The 19,024-nt window shown below is 46.2% G+C and overlaps 1 protein-coding gene across 2 annotated transcripts in view; it reads right to left on the bottom strand.

Moving 5' to 3' along the window:
- NYAP1 (neuronal tyrosine phosphorylated phosphoinositide-3-kinase adaptor 1) overlaps nt 1–19,024 on the bottom strand; it is a 664,093-nt gene that overhangs the window by 548,183 nt on the left and 96,886 nt on the right. Inside the window, exon 2 of one of the 2 annotated variants that reach the window (XM_069644964.1) lies at nt 14,794–14,899. The exons of the other annotated variant lie outside the window; for it this stretch is intronic. The gene's annotated coding sequence lies outside the window, so the exon portion shown is untranslated. The remainder of the gene's footprint in view (nt 1–14,793; nt 14,900–19,024) is intronic. 2 annotated transcript variants of the gene reach the window in all.

Genomic DNA, 19,024 nt, shown 5'->3' with positions numbered 1-19,024 from the left:
AGTTTCTCTTCTTATTCTATCCCCTGTTTTTTGTGTAGGCGGTCCAGCAGCGCTACACAGGGACAGAATAGCTGACTAGGAAGGGACATTCAGAATTCCACTCTATCCTTCTCTGTCCTCCCACACAGCCTTGCCCCTCTGGGTGTTAAAACCCACAGTACTTCCTTCTGTGACAACTAAGTGTGCCCTCAACCACGGTGGTATTATTCCGACGAACAGGTTGATTACCTGACTTTGGAAAATAGACTAGACCTTGGTTGTTTTCACCTAAATTGGAATACAGTTGGTAATTGTCCATACCTTTCCTGTTATAAAATTGATTTAATAAGGGCATTGCCTGTTAACTTTACCCTTTGCCCCAATATATTTCGTAATAAACTTCTTATGACCAAAAGGTTGGTTGCCTAAATCTTGATGATTCAACATTTGTTTCGTGTCTGAATCCAATCAAATTGGAATAATAATGTTTTGCCCCTGCTTGATTGAGGAGCAATACATCAAGGGATATGCTTGCATCAGTTAATGCACGGGTTACTGACAACCTCCATCTCCTAGCAAACAAATCTTGTTACCACATGCTTAACGCATGAGGCATGGATAATTCTGTTTGGTGGTAATATCACCAAACTCTAAGGAAAGCCATAGTAATGTGATAAAATGTTTCCTGCTTGAGAAATCATAAAAATATATAGTTTGGGCGGGAGTGTGAAGCTATGGACTGTACCTTCCCACCCCAGACAAGAGACAGAGAGAGTGACCCTTCAGCGTCAGGCCAGTGCCCAATGGAAATGGGAAATCCAAGACCTCGCTACGAGTCTGGCGGTAACTGGAAAAGCGGGATGTGACAATTACCTCCTATGTTCTCAGTCCGCCTGATTGTTAGTTGCAAACCCGACAGGAGGTAATGCCTCCAATATATGCGGCGTGGGGGTTTTCCACTTGCAGAGGGAGTTCCCCCATTTTCCACTAAATTCCCATTGGACTTCATAATGTGGACTAACCCCAACTCATAACCAGGTGGAAATTTTGCAGTGTCCAGTATTGGTAACTGTAATTCTGTTTCGAGGAATGGGCACGATTTATACATTCAGGCTCGCAAAGAGGCCAGATTTTTCCAGACAAGGTTTTTCCCTTCGTTCTAGGAATATATAGTTATGAAGACAGTTGCTAAATCAACCAGGACGATTAGATGGGCAGTGGTGTAGGCGGGACTAAGGCGGGCCGGATTTCAGTGGTGTGGGCGGGACAGGGGCGAGCTAAGTGTGGGTTCCCAGAATATAGGATGCTGTCTGATTTGCATAAACACAGTGCATTTTGGGAACATAAGAAGGACCTCCAATTGATCAAACATGCCTGTGCTAGTTATTAAAACGTTCATTCCTTCTGAGCATGCAATGCACACTTGGTATGGTGCTCATATCCCTGGTCAGAATAGTCACCCCGACAGCAAAATGAGTGCAAAGCATGAGACATATATATAAAGCTTTGGGCAGTCCCATTGTTTGAATTTGGGCTGATGAGCAAAGGATGACTTTCAGATGCAGTCTGTGAAGTCATTGCATATTGCAGCTCAGCTGCACGCATAGAAACACTGTGTCTATGTGTGGAGCGCCCGCATAGTTGAGGAAGCTCTCTGCCTCTGACCGCTGTGCAAGACTCGTGCCAGTTCATGAACGCTGTGTCGCAGACGCACCGTTCAGGAGATTCGTGACAGTCAGGGGCAGAGAGCTTCCTCAACTTAGGGAAATTTGGGCCTCGGGTCTACACGGAACGCCACTCCGGACAGTTTTTGTCAAAGTGCAGCCCCCTCTTGTTCATGACCAATTTCTCACCTGTAAACACTACATTTCTTTAAGAAGTAGACTGCAAGTGCAACACAGGACTTTAACCCGCCGCACTCCACTCGCGGCAAAGAACTATGCGGCAGGGAGAGGTGTGGAGTGGGTGTGGGTGGTTATGTCAGGAGGCATACAGGGAGGGGGCAGCAAGGGGCCATTTCGGGGTTTGAGGCAACAAGGGGACAGCAGAGGTTTATGTGGGTGTGGCAGTTGGCGGAGGCGGGTGGTGAAGGAGGGGTGGAATCTTCACTTTGTGGGAGTTTAGGGAAGAGGGTTTGGGGTAAAGGCTGGACCCCCTTTCTAGGAAGCAGGTTGGAGTGGGACCGGGCAGCGAGGGAACGAGCTTTCGGGGAGCGAGAGAACGAGCTTTGATGTAGTGACTGTGCAGCAAATACCTACGCAGTAAATACATGTGAGGTAGAGACATGAAACCATATGAGAACAATCCTATTCCATTGGCTTGTGTTTATGTCAACATATGTTTTGACGGGTGCGAAAGCAGACACCTGTTCCTTCTGTATCTTTGTCAGAATGGAAACATTGTGAGTTTGTTGGGACAATCTTGTAATCCCTGAGGTAAAACGATACAATTATCTAGACACCAATGTGTCATAGCAGTCAGTGCTTAGTATAATTGATGTTGTATATCAATTACACAATTTAGAAAAACGCATTCCCATATCGGATTTCTTATAACATGAGCCAATCATTGATATTGCATCTATGCGGCATTCTGTAATACGAGCCCGCAATCCGCACTCTATAGAGTGCAGCCTGAGTGCTCAACCATGCTACCAGATGGGAAAGCTAGTGCTCTCTTAAACCTCTTGTTGGCTATCAGTTGACATCAAATTAAGAGTGGAGTGTACATCAGTGATCTTAAGGATTATCAAGGGTGGTCTCCCAAAACCCCCTTGGAGCTTACAGACCAACATTCTCACATCCGCATGCATGGACAACTTGCAAGATACCATGCTCTGTCTATAGCGCAACCAGAGACAAAGAAAACATTCTAGATGCAGACGCCCTTAATGGGGGAAAACCGTACGGCAGAAACCCAGCTCTGGATCTGGATCCAGACTAGGCTGTAGAGACCAAAGCACCATAGACCAAGTTGAGAAGAGTCTGGCTGCAAGCATGAAAGTGAGGAGAGTTCCATCACATCCTTCCCTTATCACCTGCCCCATGTATTCTAGCACAGGGCCATGTGACAGACAGGAAGTACCAGATTGCTGTATTGGACAGTCACCACTCCTGGAAAAGAGAAAGGAGATGAAAGAAGCCAACGTCTATCAAACCGTGCCTATCGACGCCTACCACAATGAAGCCAGAGACAAGGCCTCATCTACTAGAGACCACGTAGACCAGAGATTCCGTGGCAAGTGCCGCACACTGTTATACATCCATATGTTCCTCGATCACAACACTAACACTGACACCAAGAACTGCATTCACAACCGGCACGCGCCACACTACCAGTCCGCCACCAAAGCCTTGGGGCGCTATACTTATCAAGATGCATAATGTTCATTCCATGCATACGGCATGTCCATGCTCAGCCACAGAACTCACTCTCCCTGCTCCAGGAAGCAGTATTGCCCCGTGAAAGCAAGCTCAGCTCTGGATACAAGCAGCCTCTGCCATCTTTGCACCACAGACCTCATGGATTCTCACCCTATTGCTGCAAGAGTTGACCGGGGAAATAGGATTGCTGTCTGTTCAAGGAGTGCAGACTGTAGACCAGGATCTTTGCTTTGCCTTTCTCAGCTAAGTGCTGAGGACAGGTATGTTCATCCTATTAAGGTGTGGTTCCGCTCCGGGCAATTCTCAGGATATATTCCTAGTTCTACTCAATTTACGGAGAAGCTGAAGTTTGATATGACTTAAAACTTCCCTTCTCTTTTGTTCCTGACTCAATAAGCCAATCTGGTCCCCAGGTTGGGTTACAACAGGCAAAGTCTTTACAACCCTATGTTAGGCCCGCACCCTTTTTATACGCCCTATTGAAATGAGTCTCTCGTTTCCCAGCACGGTGCTCGTCCGGCATGCTGCCTCCATGGAGCGGCTGTGAGTAGAGTTTGGTGAGTGCTGCTGGTAAGTCGACTGGCGTCAGCGCTTCTCTCTCAGGCTTGAAGCTGGTGGCTCGCCACATCCCTCTACTCTCGCCTGGCTTTCTGGGATTGGTAGACTTGTAATAACAGGGAAAGATACAAGCATAGAGGTCTTTCAGTATTGTGTGTCAGGTAACATAAGATAACGGCGTATTTGTAAAGCGCATGTTCACCCCCGAAGGGGCATCTTGGCGCTAATAACCGATGTTTATTGTTACCCAACGTTAATGGTACTAATTTTATTGACCTCGGATGAAAGGTTGAGTACACCTGCTGGGATTTGAACCTGTGACCATGAGGTCAAACACAGGTCCCTGTAGTGGATGCATTAGTCCACTGAGCTACAGACCCAGCTAGTGCCCGGGGGTGTTACCACAATCATCCACAGGGCACATAAAAGTGGGACAGAAACTGGGACCCTCCACATTCCCTGCCTATGGGACAGGGCTGGCTCTGGTTTCCACCCTGGTAGGCAGCGTAAGCCACATCGAGAGGCGTCTTTGTGCCCTGTTGACTGGGCCCAGCGCAGGAACCTTTCACGAGGTTAGGGGTGGAATAACAACATTCTTTCCATAGTTAGGGAACATTGTGGTGCAGCTTGGAACAAGGAGTTGCGCATCAGGTGCCTTAAAGTGTCAGAAGGGATTAATGAGACCTCAGTCACCGGCAGGAGGAGAATAGGACCGCCATATGAGAATGGTGTTACGGAACCGGACACAGCATGTAGAAAGGAGGCATAAAATGTCACCACTTAAAGGGAGAACGAAACTAGGGACGAGCCAATCAGACCCTTTAACGAATGGTCAGGATAACCATCAATACATGGCAGGTGGCGTCACAGAGTGGACTACCAGCCTGAAGGCAGTGAGGTGAGGGCGAGCCCAAAGAAGAGTCGAACGCTGCCAGGAAACAAGACCAAAGAGAGTGAGACCAGAGAGCCTGATGGTGGCCATTTTGTCCTGACAGGCAAACTTTCCCAAATGGGAAACAGCACATGCGGAAGAGGGGGGAGTAAAAGTGGGGGTAGAAGCGGGCGTGGCGTGACTGGAAAGGTGAGGAGAGGTAACAGACAGAGGGGTAGCTTGAGATTTGATGCAGAGGTGATTCAGAGCAGGAGTCAGAGGAAAGAGCGTGCCGTCATAGGAGGGAATGGAGCAGAGCCCAGTGGGAGACCGAGGCTTACGGGGGAGAGAGGGACGACCCGCAGAATATGAACGAGATGGTATCTGGAGAGGGTGAGGGAGAGAATGGGGTTTGCGGGGCTGACCCCTGCATTAGGGAACGCACCGGAGGAGCAGCTAAACATGGTGTCTTATCGCAGTGGGAATGCCGGGCCTGAGAGCACTGCTTCCACAAACCCAGACAACGACAAGACAACATTGAACCCCAGAGGGGTGGGAGGGTGTATATCAGACACCGGCTGAGATCAGACCAAAGAGAGAAACCAAAGAGCTCGTGCAGGGAGAACCCTTGCTTACTGTTAAACACCAGACAGAAAATAGAGGAGGATCTGGACCAGGAGGCCCACCTGTTCTTCGGGGGCGAGACTATCGGAGCCTGACATACCCCAAAGACAGCTTGGGAGGAACCTGCGTGTAGGAGGTTGTTTAGGGTCTCACTGGATGCTGCATTCTAGAGTCTACGAGTGTGAGCCGAGAACTGCAGAGACTTTGAAAGTCATCAAAGAAGAGTTCTGGGAGATATAGCTCTGCTCCTTTGTGGTAGTTACGGGGTCCTGGGAAGATTAATATCCCAATAGTTAAGCCCTTAGGATGCATGGAGTGAACCCGTTCGGACACCCTTAAACACAGTATCCTATATGGTTGTCTTAGACCCTTTAGGACCTACACCAACACATTCTGACACCCTTTAACATAGCATCATATATGATTTTCATTAGCCCCTATAGGAGCTACACCCTCCCATTCTGACACCCTTAAACATAGAATTTTATATGGTTTCCCCTAGGCCCATTGGGAGCTACACCCACCCATTCTGACACACTTACACATAGAATCCTATAGGGGTTCTCCTCGACCATTTAGGAGCTACACCCACCCATTCTGACACCCTTAAACATAGCATCCTATAGGGTTTCTCCTGGACACTTTAGGAGCTACACCTACCCATTCTGACACCCTTAAACATAACATCCTATATGCTTTCCTCTAGACCGCACAGGTGCTATACCCACCCATTCTGACACCCTGAAACCCAGTATCCTATATGGTTTCTCCTAGACTCTATAGGAGCCATACCCACCCATTCTGACACCCTTACACACAGTATCCTATATGGTTTTCCCTAGACCCTTTGGGAGCTATACCCACCCATTCTGACACTCTTAAACATTGCATCATATAGGGTTTCTCCAAGACCTTTAGGAGCTACACCCACCCATTCTGACACCCTTAAACATAGCATCCTATATGGTTTCCTTTAGACTCTATAGGAGCTATAGCCGCCCATGTTGACACTCTTAAACATAGTATCCTATTTGATTTCTCCAAGACCCTATAGGAGCGATACCCACCTACTCTGACACCCTTAAACACAGTACCCTATATGGTTCTTCTAGACCCTATAGGAGCTATACCCACCCATTCTGACACACTTAAACACAGCATCCTATATGGTTTCCTCTGGACCCTATAGGAGCTATACCCACCCATTCTGACACCCTTAAACATTGCATCCTTTATGGTTTCACGTAGACCATTTAGGAGATACACCCACCCCTTCTTACACCCTTAAACACGGCATCCTATATGGTTTCTCCTATACTGTATAGGAGCTATATCCACCCATTCTGATGCCCTTAAACAAAGCATCCTATATGGTTTCTCCTAGACCCTTTAGGAGATACACCCACCTATTCTGACACCCTTAAACAACACAGCATCCTATAAGGTACGCTCTAGACCCTATATGAGCTATAACCACCCATTCCAACACCCTTAAACAAAGCATCCTATATGGTTTCCTTTAGATTCTATAGGAGCTATACCCACCCATTCTGACACCCTTAAAACTAACATCCTATAGGGTTTCTCCTAGACACTTTACGAGCAACATCCACCCAATCTGACACCTTTCAACATAGCATCCTCTGGAGCTACACCTACCTATTCTGACACCCTAAAACCCAGTATCCTATATGGTTTCTCCTAGACTCTATAGGAGCTACACCCACCCATTCTGTCACCCTTAAACACAGTATCCTATATGGTTTCTCCTAGACTCTATAGGAGCTATACCCACCCATTCTGACACCCTTAAATATGGTATCCTATATGGTTTCTCCTATACTGTATAGGAGCTATATCCACCCATTCTGACGCCGTTAAACAACACAGCATCCTATAAGGTTTGCTCTAGACCCTATATGAGCTATACCCACCCATTCCGACACCCTTAAACATTGTGGTTTCACCTAAACCCTTTAGGAGCTACACCGACCCATTCTGACACCCTTAAACACAGTATCCTATATGGTTTCTCTCATACCGTATAGGAGCTATATCCACCCATTCTGATGTCCTTAAACAAAGCATCCTATATGGTTTCTCCTAGACCTTTTAGGAGATACACCCACCCATTCTGACACCCTTAAACAACACAGCATCCTATAAGGTTTGCTCTAGACCCTATATGAGCTATACCCACCCATTCCGACACCCTTAGCCATTGCATCCTTTATGGTTTCACCTAGACCCTTTAGGGGCTACACCCACCCATTCTGACACCCTTAAACACAGTATCCTATATCTTTCTTGTGTGATTCCCCTAGGCCGTATAGGAGCTACACCCACCTATTCTGACACCTTTTAACAAATAATATCCTTCATGCTTTCACCTTGACCCTACAGGAGCTATACCCACCCATTCTGGCACCCTTAAACATGGCATCATATAGAGTTTCTCCTTGCCCCTACAGGAGCTGCACCTGCCTATTCTTACACCCGTAAACACAGTATCCTATATGAATAAAAAGAAACTCTCCCGGAGACTTGCGCCAAAGTTAGGTAGTTCGTCAAATTGACAAAGCCAAAGTTGGGTAGTTCGTCAAATTGTTGATTCGTCAAAATTGCCCAACTGTCCTTAATGATGACACGTGTTTCGGCTGTTTAGCCTTTTTCAAATCAGGGCAAGTACACTTTCGTCCATAATTGGTTTCCAAACGAAATTCAGGTGCTTATTTCATTGGCTCGACCCCCCTGCAATGTATTAACAGGAGTGATTCCGCGTAGCTCTTCTGAATGAATCCCTCCTCACGAAAGGCAGTTGGTTAATTGTGACAAGTAAACAATTTGACAAACTACCGAACTTGGCGCAAGTCTCTGGGTGAGCTTCTTTTTATTCTTGTACACATCAAGGTGGTTTATGGCTTTCCCTCGACCTACTCCAGGGCGACGCGACAACATCTTTCAATTATACCTATAAATGACAATGCCAACTGTATAAGAATACCAGACGTATTTTCAAGTCGCCAGCAGAAGACCAGTCCCAGGGAGAGCACGCTTCAATTACAGTATCCTATATGGTTTCTCATATGAATCCCCCTAGAGCCTATAGAAGGTATACCCACCCCATCTTGACACAATTAGTAGCAGTGTTGATGTATGTATGACTCGTGTGTGTTCGGTTGGTCCCTTGTCATGCGTGCCTGAGACGATGAACAGAACATAGAGTTGCAACTTTAGGGGTGTGAAGTTACTACCACTGCATGCATTCTAGATGCAATGGCATGGTTCCAGGATTATTCATCTGACACTGGTGCGGCATCTTTTCCATGGTGACAGCGGAGGCTACAATTGCTGCATTACATTTTATCTTCCAATCTGCTTTTAAATGAGGCTCCAGGGAGATGAGGAACGTGCTTTTCTCCCTGATATAATTATGTGGGAACAATGAAATAATCCTAAATATCTGACTATGAACGGAAGAGATGATGTAAGAGATAACTATTTAAAATTAAGTGGTGATAATAGGTTGGGGTCTAATTATTAATTCAGATTGAATATAATATAATAGTGTCAGAAATCTGATGACGCGCGCGTCAGACGCCTGCGCTAACAGGTGTTGTGTTAAAGGGAGCAGATCCCTATGCTCTCGGCCTGTCTATCAAAGCCCCTTCAAAGGCAGGCACTCTATTACACCACCACTTCCCGGCTCTCTTTCACCTGCAGTATTCCAAGGTATGTGTCTATGTATGTATGTATGTATGTACTTTGTTTTCAAATTTCCTTTATTGGTGAAATCAACAAAAAAGAAATGAAATAAATTCCCACCAACTAAAAGAGCTTATCACCCTGACAACCCTCTGTTCAGATGGCAGGACATTCATCACCACAGCCAAAGTAAACTACTACATTACAACCATCATGAAAGCATCCACCAAGGTCTTCTAAACTGTAAAGCATTGCAGCCAGCTCCTGCCAGACCCTGAAATATTGCAATCCACTGACAAACATCATCCATTTCCACAAAGAAAGCACATTGACAGCTCCAAACACATCCCAAGCGCCTGGTCTATACCAGCATGCACCATATCGAGATAGACCGAATTCATTGCAATTACACCAGAAGACCTGAAAACAGTGTTTTATCCCTGATACCCTCCAACTACAAAGAGGCAATCTTCCCCATCTCCACTGTGAAGGTCATCACAGGTGAAGCACTCACACCCCTTCTCATTGTCATCAAAGCATCCTTCACACAAGGCACTTGCCAGGATGCACTGAAAACAGGACAGATCCTCCAACTGCTGAAGGAAACAACACTCGACCCAGAGAGCCTGGCCAACCAATGTCCCATCACGCAACTACCCTTCCTCGGCCGTGTGATGAAGAAATTGAGTTGCATGAAAGGATTGCTCAGCACAATCTCCTTTGTATATAAGGGCTCCTGGAAAAAAAAACTATTCTGCCCAGGAGGGCTCAATTGAAAACAACAAAGTGAAAGGGTTGTGTGCTCAATCCCCTCACTGCTCATTCACCATTTTCATTTAGCACTAGAAAGAATGCACCACTTCTTGATATTTCTAATGTACTTCTATTTATATGTGAAAATATTCAGTTACTGGTGATTTTTAGGTTGAACATCATTGGTTTTGGTTCGTGTTACCTTTTGAATGACGTACCATCTGAGATCAGTGCCCTTGTGATTCTTGAGGCCAAAATGTTCTACCAAAGGTTTGTCTGGGATATTGTTTCTAATGCAGGAACGATGTTCTGAAATGTGCATCCTGATTGGGTGAATGGTTTTGTGAGTAGGCCACAGGGGCATTCGATGATATAAATCACCCCTTTGGTGTTGCAATTTGTATGTTCTTTCATTGTCCATTTGACTTTCTTATGTTCAAAAACTTTTTTTTTGGGAGGGGCAGTGCACATGCCACACATTTCCTGCACTTATAGTGTCCCGTTACCGGAGGCAGGTTCCACAGTGTGTTATTTGTTGGAGTCGCCGGTTCTAGGAAAGTGTGAACCAATGAGTCTTTTAGATTTTTGTTCTTCTTAAAAGCGAAGCAAGGCACTCTACTTAGTGTGCCCGCTTGTTTGACTAAATGCCAGTTTTTTCTGATGGTTTTTTGTAGCATGTTGCTTAGTGGACTAAAAGTAGTGACGCACACCAACCTCTCCAGTGGCTTTTTTGGTTTTACCTCTAGACACAGTTTTCTTGGCCAGAACAAAACAGGGCTTAGACAGCCCATAGAACTGGCTGAAACACCTTGGTGTAGACGAAACTTCCCCTGTAAGCCACCGCGTCATATGTTTTACCACTGTTTATGTAATGACTAAGATTGTAAACTTGTTTTTGATTTGTGTATATGTATCAACCCCTGTCGTTGTTTTCATATTTATCGACAGCAGCAACAGCATTATGTTACGTGTATAACTGTATGTGCAAAGATGTGCACATGTTTCACTTTATGTTTTTGTGCAAATAGATTTGCTTTACTTTGTAAAACCGATGATGTTCAACCTAAAAATCACCAGTAGCTGAATTTCATATATAAATAGAAGTACCTTAGAAATAACAAGAAGTGGTGCATTCCCTCTAGTGCTAAATGAAAATGGTGAATGAGCAGTGAGGGGAATGAACACACAACCCTTTCACTTTGTTGTTTTCAGCACAATCTCCTACAGGATCACCAATCCAGTTGCCGACCACAATGCACCACAGAGAATGTCACCATCCGAGTTATCGAAGACACTCTATAAATACTGGACAAAGGAACCCTAAGTTTATTGGTCCCACTGGACCTCTCTGCACCTTTGGTACTGTTGACCATGAGGCCATCCTCAATTTTTTAGCCACATGCATGTGACAGAGCAGTCTTGAAGTGATTTGCCTCTTATCTCCCCGACAGAGATCAACTTGTCCAGATGAACCAGTAACCTGCAGAGTTCCCAATACTTTGTCCTGTTCCCTATCATCCACAAACTCAGCGCGGTACCTCTGACGCGCAGTTGCAGGGAGCATACCGAGTTCTACTACCAGTTTGTCAATGCTCAAAACCACTTCCTGCCATAAGGATTGGATTTGGGGACAATTCCATACCATTGGCCAAACGTCTACGCAAGAGGGGTCAATTTTAAGTAAAAAGGGAGGTGCATTATATTATGCTGTATTTTTTAATGTGATTATTTTTGTATATGTTGGGTTCTACAGAACGCAGACCTCGTTTGGAGGCAATGAACACTGTTTTGAGCAACAGGATACCATAATACAGATACACATTAGACGGATAGACTATTGTGGGTACACTTGGAAGGTCATGGAGAGAGTGGATATAGGCGGGGATACAGTGATAGGATACAATAACATGGGTAACCTTAGATGGATACACTATTGTTGGTGCACCTAGAAGGTCATGGAGAGAGTGGATATAGGCGAGGATACAGTGCTAGGATACAATAACATGGGTAACCTTAGATGGATACACTATTGTTGGTGCACCTAGAAGGTGATGGAGAGAGTGGATGCAGAGGGATACAGGCAGGTGATACAGTGATAGGATACAATAACATGGGTACTCCTAGAAGGATAGACTAATAATGGTGCATCTAGATGATGATGGAGGTTGTGGCTGCAGAGGGATACAGGGTGGATACAGTGATAGGATACAACAATATGGGTACTTCTAAAAGGATACACTAATAATGGTGCATCTAGAAGATCAAGGAGGGATGGGTGCAGAGAGATACATGCAGGTGATAGAGTGATAGGATACACTAATATGGGTACTCTTAGAAAGATACACTATTAATGGTGCATCTAGAAGGTGATGAGGAGAGTAATCGCAGGGGATACAGGTGGGGGATACAGTGAAAGGATACAATGATATGGGTAATCTTAGAAGGATACACTATTAATGGAGCATCTAGAAGGCGATGGAGGGAGTGGATGCAGAGGGATACAGGGGGGATACAGTGATAGGATACAATAATATGGGTACTCTTAGAAGGATACACTATTAATGGTGCATCTAGAAGGCGATGGAGGGAGTGGATGCAGAGGGATACAGGGGGGATACAGTGATAGGATACAATAATATGGGTACTCTTAGAAGGGTACACTATTTATGGTGCACCTAGAAGGTTATGAGGGGGTGGATACAGAGGGTTACATGTGGGGGACACAGTAGAGCTGGGAGAGACCGGGCTCCAATGGCTAAGGCCAAGCCAAGGCCGAGCCAGGGGGTCTAGCCTGGTTCTAAAGGGCCAAACACAAGCAGAGCCAAAGAAATGGCTGCGCAAAACATGGGAGGGTCTTTGTCATGAGGGCAAGAAAATTGGCAAAAAAGAGGCTGGGAGTCTAGAAAATGGGCAGGAAATGGTGTTTGGGCATAGAAAAGGGGGCTGGGGCAAGAAAAGGTGTGGGGGCAAGGAAGGGGACTGGAGGTGACAAAGTGTGCTGGGGTGAGAAAGGGCCCTGGGGGGCTGAGAACCAGAACTGGGGGCAAGAACAGGCTATGGGGGCGAGAACAGTGCCTGGGTGCGAGAACCTAGATTGAGGGCGGGGCAAGAACAGCGGCTGGGGGCCACACCATGGGTGCGCAAGAACCTTGGCTGGTAGGGCAAGGAAGGAGGGAGTGAAAAGTGCCTGCAAGCTCTTGGGGCGAGGGGGGATTGGAGATGGTGGCATGGGTTAGAGGGACAGAAAGGGGGCTGGCAGCACGTTTCTGTAGGTACTTAGCAGCACAGTCGTGCTATAGTTGTGATGTGGTGTGTGTTTGGTTTTAGCCCATTGCCCATGTCCAATGCCCACGTCCCGCGTCATTGGCACTATAATCCCATTCAAGACAGCCTCGATATGGTGGGAGCATCTTTGAGGGAGCAGATGGGAGACCCCGAACCTCTTACTACACAGTTTAGGTCCTGAAGTGATACCATGATATAGTAATAAAAAATAATAATAATTAGGCTTTTATATAGCGCTACAAACCCTCAGGTATCTGAGCGCTGCTTATTATTACCCACGGTGTGTGGTGCTCATTTATCGACCTCAGAAGGATGAAAGGCTGAGTTTGGCCCCGCCGGGATTCGAACCTGCGTTAACAGGCTCTGCACGGGTGTCAAAGCGGGCGCTCTACTCGCTGTGCCACTTGACCGGCTTTAAGTGTACCCTGACATAGCATGACTTAATCTACCATCACATAATATAGCATAACAAGGCCTAAAGGCTGTAGAAATAATGCTTTTATTGGATATAAACAAGTACATGTGATGAACTACAAGTTCCATAATGCAAACCAAGCACTCCTCTGAAATGCAAGAGCTGACATTCTGATGACTTAACTAAGACCTTGTCATCAATAAATAAATAAATGGTTTTAGCTGCGTGTGAGCCCTTTGTTTAAAAATAAACTACCTGTGACTCCCTTTGATAGTCTTGCAAGTAGTCACAGATGTTTAGGTAATTGCAGCTGTGCGCGGGCTTTCAGTTCAGAATTTCCCATCATGGTTTCAATTGCCTTAAATATGTATGCGTAAGAAAAGCTGCTGCTGACAATACAACCTGTTACAGAGGTAATCCCCAGGTCTTGGATAACCCCAGCACAGCCCCAGACACTGCTTCCTGTCCTGCCTACTTCTGTAGATGGACGAGGTCCAGCCAGCAATTTCAGGGGGTGTAAGCTAAACCCCCATTAGCCCAATGGTCACTGCGCGCCTGGCTTCTGACGTTAAGCACCTGAATGCCGCCACCGTTCCAGAACACCCAGCGGGACTGCGCCATCTTCTGGAGGAAAGAAGGTAACTTGCGCCTTGAGGCCTACGGGCGTATGGCACAATATAAGAATCTAATAGATGGATAGAAACTGGGGCATCAAAAGGAATATACTCCCAAAAGTAACTTCTACCGGAACGGTCCCTCCAAAAATGTCAGCGGCATATTGTTATATTGTTTACTCCTCTGGCTGGCCTCTTTCCTTGGCGTCTTCCGGGATCGAAGTGAGCGGGAACGGTCGGGAGCGGCGTTCGACTACTTACCATTCGTCTACTTCCTGCCTTGAAGTGTCATACTCTAGGGTACCTACCACCCTCCTCGTGTTAAAGCACATATGAGCGATATGCAGCCCATCCGTGCTACAAACAGTACAAAAGAATACATTCGCTGATTATCAGATTTTGTCCAATACAAAAATAATAAGACCAAGCAGTGTAGATGGATGTTGTGACAAAATGCCATCTTGTGAGGGCAGAAAAGCCTCTGTTGTTATTTTATTTTTTATGCTGAAATGATGCTGTAATTCTATTTCTGAAAGGGAGGTGTGCTAATCAGAACCCCCCCTTTATCATAATGCTCCATGTCAGAATTATAGTGTATAAGCGTACCTTGCTGAGAAAGCATCCTGGCGCCCTCAGCAATAGCTCTGCTGTGGCACATCGCAGGTCCAAAGGTCACATGTTCATTCCTGACAGCTGCTGGAACACCAACATCCTGCAGGCAGAGATGGCTGTTTAATTGTCTGCACCTCTGACCTAAATTGTAATGATTGTGTAATCTAGTCAGTCTGAATATATATATATATATATATATATATATATATATATATATATAGTCAAATGTATATTTTTTATTTGTATTTTTTATTTTATTTGTTTGTAACGCGCCAAAGCCCGCAGGCATCAGGGCGCGGAAATAAAGACAACAGACCAAGCGAGTGACAAGACAAGAGACAGGCTACAAATTACAGGCTACAAGGTACGAGTTCCTAGGTAGTTCATGAAAATATAAGTAATCCCGGGGATGGCATGGTGGGTGCTAGAATCACACTATTATAAATCCACAGCAATGTGGGATCACAATAGGGTCAGCTCCATGAGAAGAGCTCAGCTATGACAGGACTGATGTGCATTAGTAGCTAGTCTGACTGTCTTCATTACAGCCATGTGGCTCAATGGCCAGGATGCCACCACTTTGATTCTCCCGCAGGAAGGGTAACACCTTCTCCCAGGACAAAGGGACATACCCCAGGAGGCCTCTTGGAAACTGGTTATTCAAAAGCAGCACGGACATACCAAAAGCCACTCTTACATAAGAATGCTGACCACTGCAGTCCTTTTACAGTCAGCAGGCAAGGGTGGGGGTGGAGATAGAGTAGCCAGAAGGTAGTGGGGAGCTGAGGGAGGGTTTCCACCATCCTGGTTTCTGTTTGGGCTCTCTTCCACTTACTGCCCCCTCCATGTTCTGCAGGCAAAGCACTCTGGGTGTGAAGTCATAAGGCAAAGGTCACTTGTAACCACACCCTGGATGGGATCCCTTGCAGCAGGCGTGTTGGGAACCAAGTGCTTGTGACATTTTGCCTTCTATAAAGGGATGACCGCCTCCTTCTTTGATTCATTTCTGGAGTCTCACAAAAACAGGGAAAATTCACTGGACCTCTGTTGGGGATGCTGCCTATCTCATCTCTCTGGAAAGGAGGTGAAGGACGAATTCATCCAAAGCGAAGGGGAGAGCACTGTGCCCTAGCCATCCTCACAGAATAGTGTGTGTGAACTACTGTGGACCAAGGCCTCTCTGCTGGCTGCACTGGAAACCGGGAAGAAACATATATAGAGGGGGCACCCAGATACTCAAGCTGTATTGGGGTCATTGGGTCAGCAACTGCCACATTCACCTAAACTGGAACCCGATGTGTTATGGAACAAATAGTTGTACACTTTAGAAAAACATAAATTAGGTTGAGCAAACGCCATATGTGAATTTGGTGTAATGTATTCCAAAGGTACAAGGAAAAAAATCTACTATAGAAAAATCTGGTCACATATCCAAATAGTCAATCAATAAAAAAATGCATTAAGTAAAAAAGCCAATCCCCCCCCCACGTAAAATGACATACATATAACCAAAACACCAAGTTTGAACCCATCACCATACTATATAAAGGCACAAACATTTAGTAATTCATAAGAAAATAAGTCAACTGTCTACGCTACCCTAGTTCTACTCTCTTGATTACAAAGTAAACAAGGCAAAGTTCCAGTCTATTTAGTCGCATATAACGGAGGAACAATCTTGTTTCCCGTAGTGTGCTTCAGGAGGCACTGAAAACAGGACCCTGCTCAGTGGAGGTGAACTCCAGAGCAAAAAGAGACCCTATGTCCCAGAGCCCCTGGGATAGGACGCCCAGCAAACCAGAATCCCAGAAGCAACTGGAATCCAGGCTCATCACCTCAAAGCGTCTTCACGCCAGATTGACTGCGATCAACACCCTTCAAGGCGCAAACAGAATCTCTGTGCAAACTTCCAACTACTTGCTGCACTTTCTGCCGGCCAGACGCTGGCTCAACACATTGAATCGAAAAGACTCGGCCTGGACTGAATCGCTGGCTCTGCATCATGGGAGCAACTGACTTGAAGGCCTCCTCAACTACTCGAAGCCATCTCACTCACCCATCTCAAACCTTTAGTCAACCTCTCAGCCAATGAGGAGCCTCGGAACGGGGGCATTATCAGCAGTAATCCCACCGCTTCGAGCCACCACACAGCTGGAAGCCACCATCTTCCCCCTCTGGGGAACGAGGTAAGTGTGGTCTGTCCCCTTTGCCATCCATCCTCCCCCAATCCACAGAATTCCCTCCCCGGCCCCATTCACCTTCTTCTTAGTCACTTCTGTGCCCAGCGAGTCCATTCCTGCTCTCCGACATATTTTTTGTTTACTTTTTTCAATAGCAGACATGGAAAGGGAAAACAGACTCGGCAAGGGATAACTAAGGCCTGTAACTATGGGCCCTGGGGCATTACCTGAAGTGGTCGTGCCCCCCCAGCTCAGGGCTTATTGCTTAAACACATAACCTTGATCAGTGACAATGTTGCCAATTGAGTGCCTGAATGCTGTTTCTCATCTCCCCACCATGCCGTTTCACAAAAGTCTGCTTTTGCTGTTTTTTTTCTTTATAAGGGTGATTTTTATAGTATTTTCTAGTTAGTTGATTGTATTTTTATTGCTTAATTAAAAGTCAATGGGCCTCATTACGAGTCCGGCGGTAACCGAAGCGGTAAAACCGCCTGGTTACCGCCGGACTCGTATTACCATTCCGCCTCTGTGATTCCCGGAATTACCGGGGCATTACAACCCCGGTTTCCCGGGAATCACAGAGGCAGAATGGTGTTAATCCCCATTGAGTCCTATGGGACTCAATGGGAATGGGGATCATGGAAACACCGGCAGCATCTCGTAATGCTGCCGGTGTTACCTCGTCCGCCTGCAGGCGGGCGGTGTTAAACCCGGCAGGTCGGACCTGGTGGGAACATCACCTCCCGCCTGCAGGAGTCAGGATCAGGCGGTCCGGAAACAACGGTGACGGTGGGTTTACCGCCACCGTTATTTCCGGGCCACCTGATTTGTAATGAGGCCCAATGTTTTTATAGAACCATGATTTGACATTTGTTTTATTTTGGAGTCTTTGTAGTAAAGTTGTTTGAGTTGCTACTGCTGCCAGCTCATAGCTCTCCTGAAGATATAGCCTGCCTTCGAAAGAGATTTACCTGCCGGGCTGTGTTTGTTTTACTGTTATTATTTGGTCACTGCTGGTTTTGTGACAGTGTGGGGCTGGGTACGTGGTTTGGGCACTATTCATTCTTGTACTCTTGCAGAGCAGTAGTTATTTTGTCACAGATGCCTATGACAGATGTCTCAACCTTCTATTGCCCCCTCTACCACTCTCTAGAAAGCTTAAACTCGCCCCGTCATAGTAGACTCTCAAGTCTCGCTCATCTTCTTCTCCCGACACTTCAGACCCTCTCGTTCCACCTCCGCTGCATCTTCTGGGCCTGTTCCACCAAGATACCATTTTCCCTATGTCGCTCCCACTTAAGCAGTATAATCCCTCACTCAGTTCTTCTATATAAGTGTGACATCACAACTGAAAGAGACATGCCGGAGAGTGCTCAGAGTCTTAATGTGTTCTAGCTGAGCTCCCACAACACTCCATCCAGGTGCGTGCAAGTGGGAGGTAACACACCTAATTGAAGGACCATTGGCTCACTTGTATGTAGCGTGGCCAAACTTCAGACTTAACTCTGAAGGGGGGGACGCAGGAGGCAGACATTAAACGATCACAGTGCAGTACAGTTTGGAGGTAAACAAACTGTAGATCGAATACTAGTCAGCACTCAAAAGACTGCAGATCGTAACGAGAGAACTCAGAACTAACTTAATCTTAAATGTTTTTAAAGTGAGAAAAATTGATGGGATCAAAAGCAGTCCCTTTTTGAGAGAAAAAACCCAGAGCTGTTTCACTAAAGCAATCAAAAGCTGAAACAATTAAACGTCATTCAGTATAGCTCAAGACATGCCGTAGTGTCCAGTAGGAGGCCAAGGTGCCGAGAGGGCAGGTTAGGGTCAATGCCTTCCCCTTGGGGACAAGAGAATGCGTGCAGCAGGGCTTCGATACCTGCAGAATCTGGGGGAGTCCCGTCATCAAGGGCTCTATGAATGACTCACTAGAAAAGTGATCCAACCTCGGCCAGTAGAGTGCAGGGTCTGGGGAGGGAAGTCAGCGGCCCCTTGGGAGCTATCTAGGGTTAATTTGGGGACTGCACCCAGTCTCCTAGCAATGA

The sequence above is a fragment of the Ambystoma mexicanum genome, chromosome 1p, assembly GCF_040938575.1.
Source record: "Ambystoma mexicanum isolate Mex_15411 chromosome 1p, UKY_AmexF1_1, whole genome shotgun sequence".
Lineage (NCBI taxonomy): Eukaryota > Metazoa > Chordata > Amphibia > Caudata > Ambystomatidae > Ambystoma > Ambystoma mexicanum.
The sequence above is the reverse complement of the archived record's forward strand: the minus strand, read 5'-3'. Positions and strand labels throughout refer to the sequence as shown.